The sequence below is a fragment of the Dama dama genome, chromosome 33 (genome assembly GCF_033118175.1).
Source record: "Dama dama isolate Ldn47 chromosome 33, ASM3311817v1, whole genome shotgun sequence".
Lineage (NCBI taxonomy): Eukaryota > Metazoa > Chordata > Mammalia > Artiodactyla > Cervidae > Dama > Dama dama.
In genome coordinates, this window is record NC_083713.1 from 58,676,389 (window position 1) to 58,694,590 (window position 18,202).

Sequence of the window (18,202 nt, forward strand, 5' to 3'; positions counted from 1 at the left end):
AAACTAAGTGAAATAAAAACAATGTTGAGGGGATAAACACAAAGATAGAAGTATGTTTACTGGGATGCCATTTGTATGACATTTATATGATATTTAACTCATGCAAAATTGTTATTTTTCAGCCACTGAGTCATGTCCCACTCTTTGCAAACCCTTGGACTGCAAAATACCAGGCTTCACTGTCCTACACTATCTCCTTGAGTTTGCTCAAAATGTCCGTTGGCTAGGTGATACCATCCAAACATCTCACCCTCTGTTGTCCCCTTCTCCTCCTGGCTTCTATCTTTCCCAGCATGAGGGTCTTTTCCAATGAGTTGGCTCTTTGCATCAGGTAAACAAAGTATTGTAGCTTCAGCTTCAGATCAGTCCTTCCAATGAATTTTCAGGATTGACTTCCTTTAGGATTGACTGGTTTGATCTTCTTGCAGTCCCAAGGGACTCTCAAGCATCTTCTCCAGCACTACAACTAGAAAGCATCAATTCTTTGCTGTTCAGCCTTGTTTATGGTCCAAATCTCACATCCGTACATGACTCCTGAAAAAAACATAACTTTGACTATACTTACCATCATCAGCAAAAGTGATGTCTCTGCTTTTTTAATATGCTTTCTAGGTTTGTCAGAGCTCTTCTTCCAAGGAGCAAACATCTTTTAATTTCATGGCTACAGTCACAATCCACCATGATTTTGGAGCCCAAGAAAATAAAGTCTGTCACTGTTTTCATTTTTCCCCATCTATTTGCCTTGATGAGACCAAATGCCATGATCTTCATTTTTTGAATTTTGAGTTTTAGGTCAACTTTTTCTCTCTTTCACTTTTATCAAGAGGCTCTTTAGTTTCACTTCAGTTTCTGCCATTATAATGGTATCATCTGCATATCTGAGGTTGTTGATAGTTCTCTCAGCAATCTTGATTTCAGCTTGTGATTCATCCAGCCTGGCATGTCACGTGATGTACTCTGCATAGGAGTTAAATAAGCAGGGTGACAATATACAGCCTTGATGTACTCCTTTTCCAGTTTGGGACCAGTCCATTTTTCCATTTCCAGTTCTAACTGTTGCTTCTTAACCTGCATACAGGTTTCTCAGGAGGCAGGTAAGGTGGTCTGGTATTCCTGTCTCTTTACCAATTTTCCACAGTTTGTTGTTATCTACACAGTCACAAGGTTTTAGTGTAATTGGTGAAGCAGAAGTAGATGTTTTTCTGAAATTCTCATTTTTCTTTTCTGTGATCCAGCAGGTTTTGGCAATTTGATCTCTGGTTCCTCTGTCTTTTTTAAATCCAGCTTGAAAATTTGGAATTTCTTGGTTCATGTACTGTTGAAGCCTAGTTTGAAAGGTATTGAGTATTACCTTGCTAGTATGTGAAATGAATGCAATTGTGCGGTAGTTTGAACATTCTTTGGCATTGTCTTTCTTGGAGCTTGGAATGAAAACTGACCTTTTCTTGTCCTGTGGTCATTGCTGAGTTTTCCAAATTTGCTGGCATATTGACTATAACACTTTCACAGCATCATCTTTTAGGATTTGAATTAGCTCTGCTGGAATTCCATCACCTCCACTAGCTTTGTTTGTAGTGATGCTTCCTAAGGCCCACTTGACTTCGCATTCCAGAATGTATGACTCTAGGTTAGTGATCACACCATCGTGGTTATCTGGGTCATGAAGACCTTTTTTGTACAGTTCTTTGTATCCTTGCCATCTCTTCTTAATCTCTGATGCTTCTGTTAGGTCCTTACTGTTTCTATTCATTATTGTGCCCATCACTACATGAAATGTTCCCTTGGTATCTCCAATTTTCTTGAAGATATTTCTAGTCTTTCCAATTCTATTGTTTTCCTTTATTTCTTTCCATTGTTCACTTAAGAATGCTTTCTTATCTATCCTTGCTATTCTTTGAAACTCTGCATTTAGCTGGGTGTATCTTTCCCTTTCTCCTTTACCTTTCACTTCTCTTCTTTTCTCAGCTATTTGCAAAGCCTCCTCAGACAAGCATTTTGCCTTGTTTCATTTCTTTTTCTTGAGGATGGTTTTGGTCACAATTTACTGTACAATGTTGGGAACCTCCATTGATAGCTCTTCAGGTACTCTGTCTACCAGATCTGATCCCTTGAATCTATTAACAATAGGCACATAATGAAAATATACATAATGTAAATGATATGGAAAAGAGTATATTGGTAGATTATACAAGGGCCTTCAAATGTATTAGTAACCTTTTTACCTGGCTGGATGATATACAGAGATGACATTATCTTTCCTACCTTTTTGTGTATTTGACCATATTAAAATAATATGTCCTATTTTCATAATGTCTAATTAGATGCTTCAGAGCGGTCCCTAGTGATGTTTTGTGCTCAGCACTTGGGCCTGGAAGAGCTACTCCTCATTAATGTGTCACAGTATCACTAAGTGCCTTAGCCTTCAGGGTAAGTTGTGGGGAACTTATCAGACTCTCTCAGGAAATCAAGAAATATGTGTAATGCACATGTGGGGATTTGCAGAAGACTGGACCTTTTCTGTGAGTGAGGTTTACACTGTAGAGACAATTCAGGCTCCATATAACTTCTTTCAAATATTTCTTCTCTGGTGCTTAATAGAGAACCAATAGGCTAGAATTTTAAGTTTTGTTCATTTTCAAATAACAACAAAATGCTGATTGATAATGGACCAGTGGATGGGCAGTAAATACTTGACATTGAATTTCATAAGCTATTTTAATTCCCTAATGTAATTAACAATATTCAAGATTTCTGCTTACTTTGAAACACTCTGCCTCAGTAGAGATATGAAAAATAAATGTAATGAGACATTGACATTCAAAAAGAGCACACTTATCATCTAGTCTGCATATAAAATCACAGTGCTTCACTATAGAAAATGTAGTGTTTATAAAAAGAATTCATGGAGAGTATTTTAAAAGTAGAAAGATAAAGGAATTTAAGGTTCTCTTATTTGAACATCAAAGGATTTACCCCTAAGGTTTACAGGACAGAATGCAGGCAATGCCTTCATCCTTTTCATCTTCAAATACCACAGTTACTTTCAGAACCTTTTTGAAGGGTTGCCAGTTTTACTAAGGTGCAACAGTCCCTCATCCAGAAGCAAAAGTTTGCACCAAGGATAAAATGCCTTTTTTTAAAAAACTTTCATAACAAAGCAAAAACTTTTCTTTAATAAGCAATTCCAAGTTGCTTATTAAGATAAAAATGCACAGGCATATTATACTTAGGTGATAGTAGAGAAAAGTTGGGTTTCCCTGGTGGCTCAGATGGTAAAGAATCTGCCTGCAATGCGGGAGACCTGGGTTCAATCCCAGGATTGAGAAGATCCCCTAGGCTATGGCCACCCACTCCAGTATTCTTGCCTGGAGAATCCCATGGACAGAGGAGCCTGGTGAGCCACAGTCCATGGGGTCACAAAGAGTCAGACACAACTGAGAGATTAAACACACCCACACACAGGGAGGATTTAAGAAAGTTTTATGAATTGGTGACAAATTAAGATGTAAAAAGTGTGTGTCATTGTTCTTTTGTTTTTGTAAGCCAAATAAATAGGAGGATTCATTTAAGATTATCCATTGCATTTCATCTTGCTGAATTACAGATTTTAATAAAATTCTCCTTCACTGCCTCAAAGCCCCTGATTCCATGGAAACTACATTTGAGTGCACACACACATATGCACACATGTGTTCTTGAGGAGAAAAACTTTGCATATATCTAACTTGATAGTAGAAATAGATTGCTGTTGTTTTATTAAGTGTGGAGAAAGTAGAACTCTTTCCAGTTCTACTTTGCATTTCTTAATAGAGTATGTATGTTTTCTCTAAATCTGGTTGACTATAAGCAAGCTGTCTACAAAGGCCTGTGTTATCCTGAGTTGGCACACAAAATAAAAGTAATTTCTTAAGCCCTACCTGGGGAGATATTAAATGAGCTTGTCAAACACTATCTAAAAATCCAATAAGTCAACTGAAGGAGTGTTTTTTTTTGTTTTTTAATATTAACTTGACTGGATGAAAATGTATCTCTTTGGAAACACTGTCAAAAATGTGGACTGTGTAAAACTGGTGCTTTATCTATTGCTTTTTGTTATAATGAGCAACATAGAAATTAATATAAGGGTTTCCTATGCCTCAGTCTATTCTTGAAATAAGGGAATATACTTTGTTAGCTACAAAAGAATAGACCCCACTCTGGGCCCTTTTGATGAGATCCTGTATTATGTACCCTTTCTTTACTCCTCCTACCCTTGCCTGCTCGCAGCATTCATAGAACCTTCTAGAAAGCTGTGACATTAGGAACTTCAGCCTTCAGAGGGGGTACCAGGAACTCTCAAATTGTTGGTCTTAAACAGTTTTAATGGTCTTCCTCTGAGATTAATAGAGAAGTAGTTTTCAAAGACCACTAAAGACTGAAAAACCATATCCCTTCATTAAAGAACATTCACCGAAAGACTGGAAAGTGCTTTGACATTTTATGCCATGTTCCCAGTCTTAAGGAGGTAAGCTTGGGCGTGGAATTTTATTTTACCATACATTTCTCTTCTATATCCCATTCCTGCTTGTTATTCATTTAAGCAACATATATTGAGCAAGAGTTATTGACTTAGCATTGGAGTGGTAGAGGTGATGACTCATGGGGAATAACATATTAAGGAAATAGCCTGTCTTTACTTGGGCTTCCCAGGTGGTGCAGTGGTAAAGAATCCACTTACCAGTGCAGGAGACACAAGAGACATGGATTCGATCCCTGGGTCAGGAAGATCCCCTGGAGTAAGAAATGGCAACTGACTCCAGTATTCTTGCCTGAAAATTCCATGGGCAGAGGAGCCTGAAGGGCTACAGTCCATGGGGTCACAAAGAGTTGGACTCCAGCAGATGATCCTTTACAAGTGGAAGAACCTTGGTTTATATGACATGCTCTCATCTATTGGTGAATGACCATACTGAACCTCAGTTTTCTTATTTGAAAGATAGAAATTAAATAAAACAAAAGCAAAAACAGACATCTCCTAGGATTCTGTGATTGTGGTATCAGGTATTAGGTTGAAATTCGAAGACGTGGAATAGAGAAAAGGACACTGAAGCCAGAAGCACTGCCTGATGTGTGGGGAATGTGCTTTGCTAAAAAGTTTTGAGTTTTACTCTGTAGGCAATGGCCGGTGTTTGATGGATTAAAAAAAAAAAAAAAAGCAAACAACAACTGGCATCTATGTTTACTTTGAAAGCCATGGCAGGTTGGCAGTTTAGAAAGTAAATCAACACGCTCCCAAAGCACCATATGATACATCATGAAAACAAGCATATGCATACATGTTAGATTACCGAATATTATTTTAAAAATCTTTCCCACAGCTTCACTTGATGGTAAGAACAGTGATTTTCAAACGTACTTTTCCCATAGAATCCTCTCTTTAGATGAAATCTTAGCCAGGAGCATAAACAAATAAAATAGATAAAGGCAGAGTGATTCTGTTGAAGATGGGTGAATCAAAGGGGCTTTTCAGCTGCAATGTACTAAGTATTCTCTTGGTCCTGTGAATTTTTATAATACTCATTGTCTATATCTATCACCTCCTGCCAAATTATACACCCCCTTAAATGTTATTTTTATGTAACCCTGTAATATCACATTGACTAAATTGTGAGCTCTCTGATAGGGATCACAATTTCTAAAGCTTTTTATTTCCCCCAACACATTCAGCAATGTCTTTCATATAGTAGATGTTTCCTACTATTGATATGTACATGTTTTCAAATTAATAGAATATCATGAATATGAAGGCTTGCAAATGAAAATTCATTTATCTTTACATTTTTTAGGAAGTGTTCCCTTAGGTTCCTTAGATCCACACAGTTAAAAAAAAAAAAAAAGAAACAATCAAAGTGCTATGTTTCAGAAATATCAAAGTAATCTATGTCAGAAAAGTGAAATGTGTGTTAAATTCACCAGATGAATCTCTCAGGAAACTAATGCATAATAAAGTCATCCTTGATAAAGCTTTGTATATAATGTGGGCACATAAAAGCAGTACAAGAGTTATAGCTCAGATAAAATTCTGTATTTTTACTTATTGAACTGGTGTACCTTTCACTGGGGGTAAAGTAGACTTACTGTCAAATCCAACCAATTTGTAGTTCTCTGAAGAGAGGGAAGGCCAGTACAACTGACTTAGCACAAATAATCAGGGCTTGAACTAAGAGGATGGTGGTGAGGATAAAAAAGAAAATGCCAGGGTCGTTTGTTCCTTATTTTTAGCTCCATATTAAGCTAAGCTTGTACTACACACAGAAAATATGAGATGAGAAATTGCCTGCAATTGTCAAAAGATTTCCTGTGCATTGAATTTTGTTAAGTATTATTTTAAAACTTTTGGCAAAGCAAGTCTCTTGTGCTTATTTCAGTGAAAATTGATTCTATAATAGTTGGAATGTTTAAAGACTCATCCATTCTGAATTTTAAACAATTCCCCACGGAGGAATACATACATACACACACACACACACACACACACACACACACAGACATTCTTTGCTTGCTTGCTTGCCTGTACAAAAGTTAAACAAGCAATCAAATACATGGAATCTGTATGTCATTTATTTTACACACTCATTGCAAGTAGTACTTTGCAACACTTTCCAAATAATTGGATAATTTATGTTGGCAAACTTCCTCAAGTACCTTTTGAAAAGGTTCACTAGAAAAGTGATAGCAATTAGATATTTGTAGCCACATTTCATATTTTGTTTATACAAGTTCACATCTTATAGGTGCTGTATTCCATTCAGAAATGCTAATTGTAATCTTGAGCCATAACTGCTTGTCAAATGTTTTCAGTTTTTACATAACTATTCCGTAATCTCTGCAATGACATAGCTGTGTGCATATGTGTGTTCTGTCATGTCTGACTCTTTGTGACGCCATGGACGATAACCCACCAGGATCCTCTGTCCATGCAATTTTCCAGCAAGAAATACTGGAGTCGGTTGCCATTTCCTCCTCCAGGGGATCTTCCTGTCTCAGGGATCGAATCTGTGTCTCTTGTGTCCCCTGCATTAGCGGTGGATTTATTACCAGCGCGCCACCTGGGAAGCCGAATAGCTAGGGTGTGTCTTCTTCAAGTTAGAGTGTCTTCTTCAAGAAGAGATAATAGTCACTTGTGCTGCCCCTTCAATGGGCTAGAGATCATACTTAGGATTTGAATATCTCACCTGTGAGATATGCGTGTTCCTTGAGTGAACTTTGGTCTTTAAGGTGATATTTTTTTTTATTTTTTTTTTAATCTTTTGCCTAAATATTTTGTGAAATAATATAGTCAGAGAGCACATTTATGGCAGTTTAGTGAACACTCAGATAGCCCCTTTGCTCTGAACACTTTAAGATAACCACCCCCCCACCCAAATATTTACTGGTATGAATAGCTTAGAATTTGTTGGAACCTTTTGTAATCACTTTGAAATTTCAAGGTCACATGGTCAAGACATTAGAGTCATCTTCATTAGAAAATAAGAAACATGAAAGGTTCCTTTTGGGATCAAATGAAAGACATAACAAAGCAAAGATATAACAGTTTCTTAAAGAAAACAGCAAAGTTAAATAAAATGGTCTGGACATTGAAACACATAGGACAAACTCATTTTGATTTTGCAAATGAAATTATGACTTTATGAATTCTGAATAGTAATTTGGAAACTTCTCATGTAAAGTGAAATAGTGAAGATGGAAATAAGGGCAAAACCAAGCGACAAATCCATGTGGGACTCAAAGGATAAAAGTGTAATCTCTTAAAAATGTAAATTGGTAAAAATATATCAAAATTTAAAAGGCTTGACCTATGTATTATACTCTTAGAAATGTTCTTTTACAGGTATATTTTCTCAGATACACACAGATGTACAGAGATTCTGTGGAGGCATTGCTTATAATAATTTATTAAAATAAAAGTAGCTGAAATAAATAAAAGTTAGGAAACTGTTAAGTAAAATCATAAAAACACTATATGATCATGAAAAGAACGAACAAATCACAACAGTACTGTTACCAGTGACATTCATCTTCAGTTGGTACATGTATTTAGGGAGTAACATAGTAGTTTTAGGGAGAATATTCTAGAATGTGACTGGGATGAAATTGTATCCCTATCAGTTCCAAACTCTGAGCCTCAGTTTATCCATCCCCAATGAGTTTAGCTAAGTCTCTATTTTATAGGTTGGATAGAAACTTATAAGTCTGTTCAGTACATAGTAAATGTTAACTATTATAATTACCAAAATAGGGTTTTTATCTTTACATTTACCATAGAAGACAGGTGACATTGTTATCCCCAGTTTTATCTATGAAAAATAAGGTTGGTTACCAGAAAGACACACCATTGATAATCAGCACAGTATATAATTGTTGTTTTTATCTTTTTAATAATATTTATTGAGAATCAAATTTATATTAAGCCATAAAAAACAAGGTAGTAAGAGCACCTACAAAATCTTTATCATCCTGAAGCTCACATTTTAGAAAGAAAGGTAAGCAATTAGGAGATAAATACATAATGTCAAGGAGACTAGTACTAAGTGCTATCAAGAATAATGACGTAGGGCCAGTGAATAAAGTGTAGTGGGAGAAAGTCAACAGAATGGCCGGAGAATGGGCAACTACATTTAAAAGGGAGCTTGGAGGTGACTAAGAAGAGATCTGTATCAAAAAGTTATGTAATCTATATAGATGGAGAGAGGGCCTTCCAGTCTAAGAGGACCACAAGTACAAAGCCCAAAGCGAGAGTGTTTTCTGGATGTTGAGAACCCAGGCATTGACTGTGCTCTGCAAGTGTGGAGTGTGAAGATGTACAGGTACTGATTTCGAAAGACATCCAGATACACCTGAGAAGCTGAAAGAGCTAGCTCTATACAGTGTGGACTGTGTCATTTATATTATATTAACAGTAAGTCTTCCTCAGTGACCAGTGCAGAGAAATAGAGGAAAACAATAGAATGGGAAAGACTGGAGATCTCTTCAAGAAAGTAAGAAATACCAAGGAAAATTTCATGCAAAGATGGGCTCAATAAAGGACAGAAATGGTATGGACCTAACAGAAGCAGAAGATATTAAGAAGAGGTGCCAAGAATACATGGAAAAACTGTACAAAAAAGATTTTCATGACCCAGATAAGCACGATGGTGTGATCACTCACCTAGAGCCAGACATCCCAGAATGTGAAGTCAAGTGGGCCTTAGGAAGCATTACTACGAACAAGCTAGTGGAGGTGATGGAATTCCAGTTGAGCTATTTCAAATCCTAAAAGATGATGCTGTGAAAGAGCTTCTCTCAGTATGCCAGCAAATTTGGAAAACTCAGCAGTGGCCACAGGACTTTAAAAAGTCAGTTTTCATTCCAAACCCAAAGAAAGGCAATGCCAAAGAATGCTCAAACTACTGCACAATTGCACTCGTCTCACTTGCTAGCAAAATAATGATCAAAACTCTCCAAGCCAGGCTTCAACAATATGTGAAATGTAAACTCACAGATATTAAAGCTGGTTTTAGAAAAGGCAGAGGAACCAGAGATCAAATTGCCAATATCCGCTGGATCATCAAAAAAGCAAGAGAGTTCCAGAAAAACATCTATTTCTGCTTTATTGACTATGCCAAAGCCTTTGATTGTGTGGATAACAATAAACTGTGGAAAATTCTGAAAGAGATGGGAATACCAGACCGCCTGACCTGCCTCTTGAGAAACCTGTGTGCAGGTCAGGAAGCAACAGTCAAAACTGGACATGGAACAACAGACTGGTTCCAAATAGGAAAAGGAGTACGTCAAGGCTATATATTGTCACCCTGCTTATTTAACTTATATGCAGAGTACATCATGTGAAATGTTGGGGTGGATGAAGCACAAGCTGGAATCAAGATTGCAGGGAGAAGTATCAATAACCTCAGATATGCAGATGACACCACCCTTAAGGCAGAAAGTGAAGAAGAACTAAAGAGCCTCTTGATGAAAGTGAAAGAGGAGAGTGAAAAAGTTGGCTTCAAGCTCAACATTCAGAAAACAAAGATCATGGCATCTGGTACCATCACTTCATGGCAAATAGATGGAGCAACAGTGGAAACAGCGGCAGACTTTATTTTGGGGGGCACCAAAATCACTGCAGATGGTGACTGCAGCCATTAAATAAAATGGTGCTTACTCCTTGGAAGGAAAGTTATGACCAACCTAGACAGCATATTAAAAAACAGAGATATTACTTTGCCAACAATGGTCCATCTAGTCAAGGCTATGGTTTTTCCAGTAGTCACATATGAATATGAAAGTTGGACTATAAAGAAAGTTGAGCATTGAAGAATTGATGCTTTTGAACTGTGGTATTGAAGAAGACTCTTGAGAGTCCCTTGGACTGCAAGGAGATCCAACCAGTCCATCCTAAAGGAAATCAGTCCTGAATGTTCATTGGAAAGACTGATGTTGAAGCTGAAACTCCAATACTTTGGCCACCTGATACGAAGAGCTGACTCATTTGAAAAGACCCTGATGCTGGGAAAGATTGAAGGCGAGAGGAGAAGGGGACGACAGAGGATGAGCTGGTTGGATGGCATCACCGACTCAAAGGACATGAGTTTGAGTAAACTCTGGGAGTTGGCGATGGACAGGGAGGCCTGGCATGCTGCAGTCCATGGGGTCACAAAGAGTCGGACACGACTGAGCAACTGAACTGAACTGAACAGTAAGTCTTTTCCTGTAAACGTGTTTATATAGTTATAGCTATGTTATATGTTGATGCAGGCAAACATTTCTGCATAGGCAGGCCAAATTATTTTTCTTAAGATTGTCGTTAAGATTCCTGTCATCTCTGGCTTGAACTGCTGACATTCTGCTGTTAAATGCGGACCAAATACTTGTTCTGCTCACTGCTGCTGCGCCGCTCCAGGAGATGGCTCAGAGCTCGCTTGTACTTCTTTTCATCTTGTGACTGATCTCCTTCAGTCTGCTCTTCTTACAAATGTCACTCATCTCAGGCACTTGACAAGGACTTCTAGTGCTGGACAGCCTGTGGTTATTTCATAGTGTGGGCCAGGAAACGTCTTGTGTCACTTTATGGTCCATTTTCTTTTTTAGGACACTGTATCAGAATGACCAGTGTGCCAAGGCTTAAATAAAGCTACTTTTTTTTTTTTTTTTTAATAAGCAATCCTTTCTTGCTCACTGTCTGCATATGCTTCTGTATTGCCTGAGTCAAGGATGTAATGACACACATGATACCCTCCTCTCTAAATTCAACCCAGTTGCTGAGTCCTGATGGCTATCCTTGTCTCATTTCCAAAAGAGACCATGTACCAGGGACCTTGGAGTCCTACCTCCCACTGCTCCCCCCAAGTTCACTGTACTTCCTGCTCCATCTCTCAGTCATGTCTAACTCATTACAACCCCATGGACTATAGCCTACCAGACTCCTCTGTCCATGGGATTCTCCAGGCAAGAACAGTGGAGTGTCTCACCATTTCCTCCTCCGAGGGATCTTCCTGACCCAGGGATCCAACCAGCGTTTCCTGCATTGGAGGCAGATTCTCTATCACTGAGCCACCCTGCCAAACACCCAAAGCTCTCACACGATTTCTTTTCTCAGCAAACTCATAAATATCCTGAAAATCAGAGAATATATATATGTGTGTGTGTGATGGTGATTGGAATATACATTTGATCACTTTATGATTGTTACTTCTCTCATATATTGGAGAAAATACAAATTTTCCTAGAGCTGATCAAAAGTTCCATAGCATCTACAGCTTGACTTAAGGAATTGAAATATTCTTTATGAAGAAACTTGGCAGCCAAGGTTAAGCAAGGATCAAAGGCACAGGTCTTCTGATCCTTAATATCATTACATAGGCTGGCATCATGCCAGGGCTCTCACAGGATATGTAGTATGTATCTGCCTTCCAGGAAAAGCACTTGATCAGGCCATTGCTCTCTCTCCTTATAGAGCAATTGGCAGATAATCAGACTGCTTACTGATGTGCCAGACAGCCAGGGTAGGGTATGACGTGCCAGACAGCCATGCTTTACTGGAATTGTCTGGTAAGTGTCAATATGGCTTCTTGTGTTACAGAAAAGAAATCATCAATCCTATGAGAAGTTCAATTATGATACACTCAGTTTAGATGTAATAAGTGTGAGTGGAAAAATAGAGGTTCCCAAATATTTCAGTCCAGAAACCCAATGTAACTCCCAGCATGATTTTCAGATAAATCTGCTTGTTGCTACAATATCCTTGAGTTCTGTGGTAATCCTACTATCTTCCCTGCTATAAATAATCCACAAGATTGAATAAAATTATGTTAGAAAAATAAATAGATCAGAATAATTTTGTTCTGAAGTAGAAGTTCTAACTTTTTATGAATTGTGGATTGCATTAAAATTTGGATGAAAGATTTATTAATAGATATTATCCCTTAAATATGAGTTTAGGCAAATAGACCAAGTTCTCCACACTACAGAATTTGGGGGGAACATTCACATAGTGCGCTTTCGGTGGCTCAGACAGTGAAGAATCTGCTTGCAATGCAGGAGACCAAGGTTTGATCGCTGGGTTGGGAAGATCCCATGGAGAAGGAAATGGCAACCCACTCCAGTATTCTTGCCTGGAGAAGTCCATGAACAGAGGAGTCTGGCAGGCTACAGTGGTGCAAAGAGTGTGACAGGATGAAGCAACACACACACACACATTATATAAAACAGATAGCAAGAATTTAGATTTGATAAAACATCCTTGAAAAGCAACTCATTGTGATTGTGGTTCTTATTTCATTAATTTTACTGAATGAGAGTGAAATACAACATTAACCTTCCCTCTCAAATTGAAGTCTTATAGTGATACATGTCAAGAAAAATTATAAAAAACTTCAAAATGAGCAAAATTAATTACCAGTATATTGTCCAGAAATTATTTTAGTCTCTTTGTCTTTCAGTGTATTTTACAACTCTGTAACTTGTAGAAAACTGATAGTAATGCAAATAATTGTTTTTGTTAGGAATGCAAATGAACTTTGTTCAGCGGAAATGCAGTTGATCATTGCCCTGTGGACTTTGGTCAAATTTGCATCTATTTGCAGATTTACTTCAGTGTATCTTTTTTCTCTACCTGTGTGTCCTTTGAATTCTCCTTTGAAACTGTTTTTTACATATTTTCTGGTTCTCTCATTAATTATGGTGCTGAATAAAATTTATGAAATGTGTTTGTTTTATATTTCTGTATTATAATTTTACCTTAAAAATTCTTCAACACATATTCTAAGTTCTCATCACAATAAAAATGGATAAAATAATATTATTGCATGTACATGTGATTTTAAATATTTGTGTATAAAGATCCTCCAATTTCATAACTCCTATTTAGTGTTTTGAACTCAGATGATAAAGAAGATGGACAATTTTAGTTATTATTTTTAAAATTTAAAATGTGAAATGTGCTACTCTAAAATGGTAGGACTTACCAAGACTAACATTGTGAAGTTTTCTTCACATAACCAGTTGAAATATTCTTTGCTATTATGTGTTTTATTTATATATAGAAAGTTCACTAACACAATATACATTTTATCAAATTCAGTGATAGAAGGTTATCCTGGGCACACTTGTCTTTGAATGCTACTGGATGTTATTATAGACAAAAAAGAGTAAAAGTAAAAATTATATTCATAAAATGTATTTTTGTTGAATGAAATATATATTTATCACAAGATGGTGTTTGTTATTCCCAGTGTTTTCATTGCAGTTACATTAGTATTTGTTAGATAATTAGCATTCTGATCATTTGGCTAAAATTCAAATGAGTTAACAGTTCTATTGTCTGATTTCTGTGGAGTAAGTGAATCTTCAGGGAAATGTATTATGACAAAGTGCAAATTCATTTCTGTTCTTTCAAAATAACAAGCTTCAATTAAATGTTAACACCCCAGGTGTTTTACATCTCTTCAATGAAAACATTATCACTTCAGCTATTGAGACAGAGGGGATGTCAAAAATCCAGATGCTTCATACATTTCCTTTGGAATTCAATGAAGAAGGTAAAGAAAACTATCTGCATGTGAATGACTTTCTACAAGGAACTGCTTTCTGACACACTCATTAATTGCCAAGCAAAACCCATATTCATTGCAATGGCAGTTATATGCAAATATCAGAGGCCAACTGAAGACATACTGCAATGACATACTGCTTACAAGAAATTTAATTTTCAGGAAGTAAGTGCAGCATACTGAGATAGTAAGGCTTGGAAAAAAAATAAACCAATATAGCTTAGAGGTATAATTTTATTTTCTTCTTTTCAAATTGTTCTCACTTCATATGTCCATGAAAGTGATTTATACTTTTTTTCCCCTCAATACAAGGCATTTTTATTGATCCACCGAACTTTTCTGAAACAGGCTTAAGGACTAGCTGAGATCTATTATTTTCTCTTGGATTATGGAGATCAAGAGTAAACAGATGTGCTAAAGAGACAAATGAGAGATTATGGAATTTAAAATATGATAGGTCCCTGTAATTATCAATCCTTTTGAAGAATGTGAGGCTAGAGAATTCTGAGCTGAAGGCAATTGAGAAATAGCAGACACAGAAAGAACCTTCTTTCCTTCCCCTTCCTGCCTAAGAATAGGGGAAGCATTTCTCTTTGTGAATGTAACATAAATTTCCATTTGTAAAGATTTTGCCCTACCCATATGGGAAGACTGCAGATGACACTGAGATAAACCTAGTTAACAAATCTTACTAAAAAAAACTCTTGTTCACCATATATTTAGTCACCTTATCATAATTTATATCCCTTTGTTAAAATGGTATATGCATCTCCTTCTATAATGACTACATTGGGTTTTTCTTTTCTGTGAATCCCCTGTACACATAAAAAATATAAATATATACACAATTTATATATATATATATATATATATATTCATCTTGCCAATCTGTTTTTGTCAATATAATTCACTTATTCCTTCAAAAAACCTAATAGGTTAGAGGGAAATTTTTTCTTTCCTATGATCCATGTAACTCAATGTGTATTAAATGATTATTTCCTATTAAAATTGTTTTTAAACTCTAGGAAGAGAAAAAGGAAAAGTCTGAAAGTGAGGTTCATTTGGAGAATGATGTAACCACCGAGGGTAGTATGGCATGACCGAAACAGAGTACACACAAAATCAGGCCTGATTATGGCAAAATCATGAGTTGGATGTGGAAAATCTTAGGCTATAGAGTTTTGTCTTGAGCAGATTTCCAGCCTGGTGCTTAACCACTCATTTGCTCACCATGTATTTGCTTATTTATTTGTTTATTTCATCTGTAGTTAACGAGCACATGGAATGTGTCTCACTGTCTTTTAGGTGCTAATAAGAAAATAAACCATCACAGACAAATTATCTGCCTTTAAGGAGCTCACAATAGATGAAGAGAACTAATAAACATTTATAGAAAGTTGATAGTATTGTTTATAATAGGGAATATTTAGGGAATATACAAGAGCTTGCCATTTTTGTTGCTATTCCTGGATATAAAGATACCAAGGATATACCTACAGGCTTCCCTGCTGGCTCAGATGGTAAAGAATCTGCTCTGCCTGCCAATGCAGGAACCCAGGTTCGGTACCTGGGTCAAAAGGTCCCCTGAGAAATGACTATCCACTCAAGTATTCTTGCCTGGAGAATTCTATGGCCAGAGGAGCCTGTTGGACTACAGTCCATGGGGTCACAAAAAGTTGGACATGACTGAGTGACTAACATTTTTTATTTGAGGGATATATCTGAAACTAACACAAGATTGTAAATCAACTATACTTCAATATTTTAAAATATCAAGAGAAACTTCCAGTAATTTATAATATATTTATTACTTATCTTCTTATCCATATCCAAGACTTATTAGTGCATGCTATTAATATCAAGAGATATGAAGTTAATTTACCAGACCCTGGAGAAAAATGTGCATTAACCTTGGAACTATAGATTGAATCATAGCAACGTCAACCTTGTTGCAAACTTAATCTGCTACTCTGCTCAAGTGGTGAGGAAGGAAAGTTGTAAAACACAGCATCTATAGTCTGAAGAAATGTTTTCTTCATGATTATAAGTCTCCTAACCTAAACTCTTCCTATGAGACATACCCTCTCTAGGTTACTGGACCAAACTTGGGTCCCCTCGCCCACAGGCAGTAAAGCCAATCTACTTACACCTGGTTGTGGTGAAGTAAAGTGCAACATTTAGTGTAAGGCACCATAGAACAAGTTAGGACAGATAGGGCTCAAAAAGGCTGAATTCCCTGATAGGTTTCAGCAAACCATTTTTAAAGACCAAGTGAGGGAGAGGCATCCCAGGGTATGTGATCTGCTCATATGCAGTTGTCTGATTGGTTGATGGTGACAGGGCAGTGTCACAGGGTTAACACCAATAAGTCTGTTGGCTACATGCTCATGGACATCAAGTAGTTAATTTCTTCTAGAGGTTTTAGCATATGTAAAACTACTCAAGAAATGTGGATCAGATACTACTCTCTAGGTACTACAGAGAGGAGTGAAAGAGGAGGATGTGGGGAAAGGGTCTATCCCAGGAAGACCCCATAGCTTCCTGCTCTGTTACATCTACGCCCAGAGGAAAGGCACATCCTTATTCTGAAGACAAAGAGACACCAAGAAGGATTCCAGGAAACAGGCCTTGCTAAGTTTCTCTGTTTACTACACTTATCTCATGCTCCTTGATCTATCATATTTCTATAGGGCTATCTACTCTTTATCAGATCTAACATAAAAATACTCAGCTCTAACTGTCCAAGTGTTCATTTCCTTATGAAGGCTCAAGAGTCACATAAAAAAACTTATATTAAATAAATCTGTGTGCTTCTATAATCTGCCTTTGTCAGTTTAATTTTCAGACCCGGTCAAGAATCATAAGAGGATCCAGGAGAACTTTTCCCCCTCCTACATTTCAGCTGTTCCTAGAATAGCAAAGATTGTGTATGCTTTCCAGAAAACTCATGAACCAACATTTTCTCTAGCTAGAGTAGCCCTTCCACTAAAAAAAAATTAAGCTATTTTCTATAAAGTATTTATAGTTTTCCTATTTCAAAATTTATGTTGAATACTTTGGGATACTTTTACTTTTTAACCACCAGTGGTCCTTGACAAATATATTTTATTTTTAAAAATTCAGACTCTTATAAGAGATGTGCATTCTCCCTAGATCATCCTTAACATACTGAATTGCATCTTTTAGTAAAGAAAGGACAGAAAATGCTGGTTATGATGATGTTTCTGACATAAATAAATATTTTACATAACATATTTTACATATTTTACATCTTATAAGTGATAGGTGGGAGAATCAGAAAATTAAAATCCTATCAGGAACTTCAGGATGTGACTATCTCCTGAATAATATAGTATTTGCAACTCCAATGGTTGAAAAGCAGCTTTTCTTTGCTATTAGCATCAACCATCAGCTCCCCAACCAGAAAAACAAAGTAAGCTGTTGACTGAGGAAAGGTCAGTTTATTAACTTATCCTGGTAATGGACAACATCATCCTAAGAGAGACTTAACTTACTAAAGAGGGAGAGAGAAGAGTATTTCTAGGGCTTAAGGCTTTAGTTGCTGAAATCAAGTATTTAAAGCCTGAATCTGATTAGGTTTGGGCACAGTTTTTGATATAATGGTTTAAGATCTGTGGATGAAGACATGTTACAATCTTAGAAAAGTGTTCCTCCATTTCCGGTTTTCAGCTGAATGATCTGCTTGCCCATTTGAGCTGACCTCTCCTTCTGAGAAGAGCGTTGTCTACCCACATAAACAAATTGTTGTCTTAGAGACTGGTTGAGCTTGTGCTTTTCAGATAATTCGGTTTGAGGGAAGTACCTGAAAACAAATCATGAAGTGATTTACTGATTTACCCCCTGACCTTCCCAGGACAAATTTTTTAGGAATAAAAGTGTAATGTAGATGGAGTCAGCCTCCCATTTTTAGTCCTGTATGCTTTGGGGCTGCAGGTCTTCTTTGTCCTTACTAGACTCACAAAAGTAACATAAAAAGCAGCTCCTAAAGAGAGTAAGATTTGCCTCCCCTGATCCAGTAAGAGCAATAGGCACTCCTAAAGTAATTGCCAGCTGTGATCAACATGACCAGCCCTAGGCAGAAATTTAAAGAAAGTAAAATTCTATCACTTCTT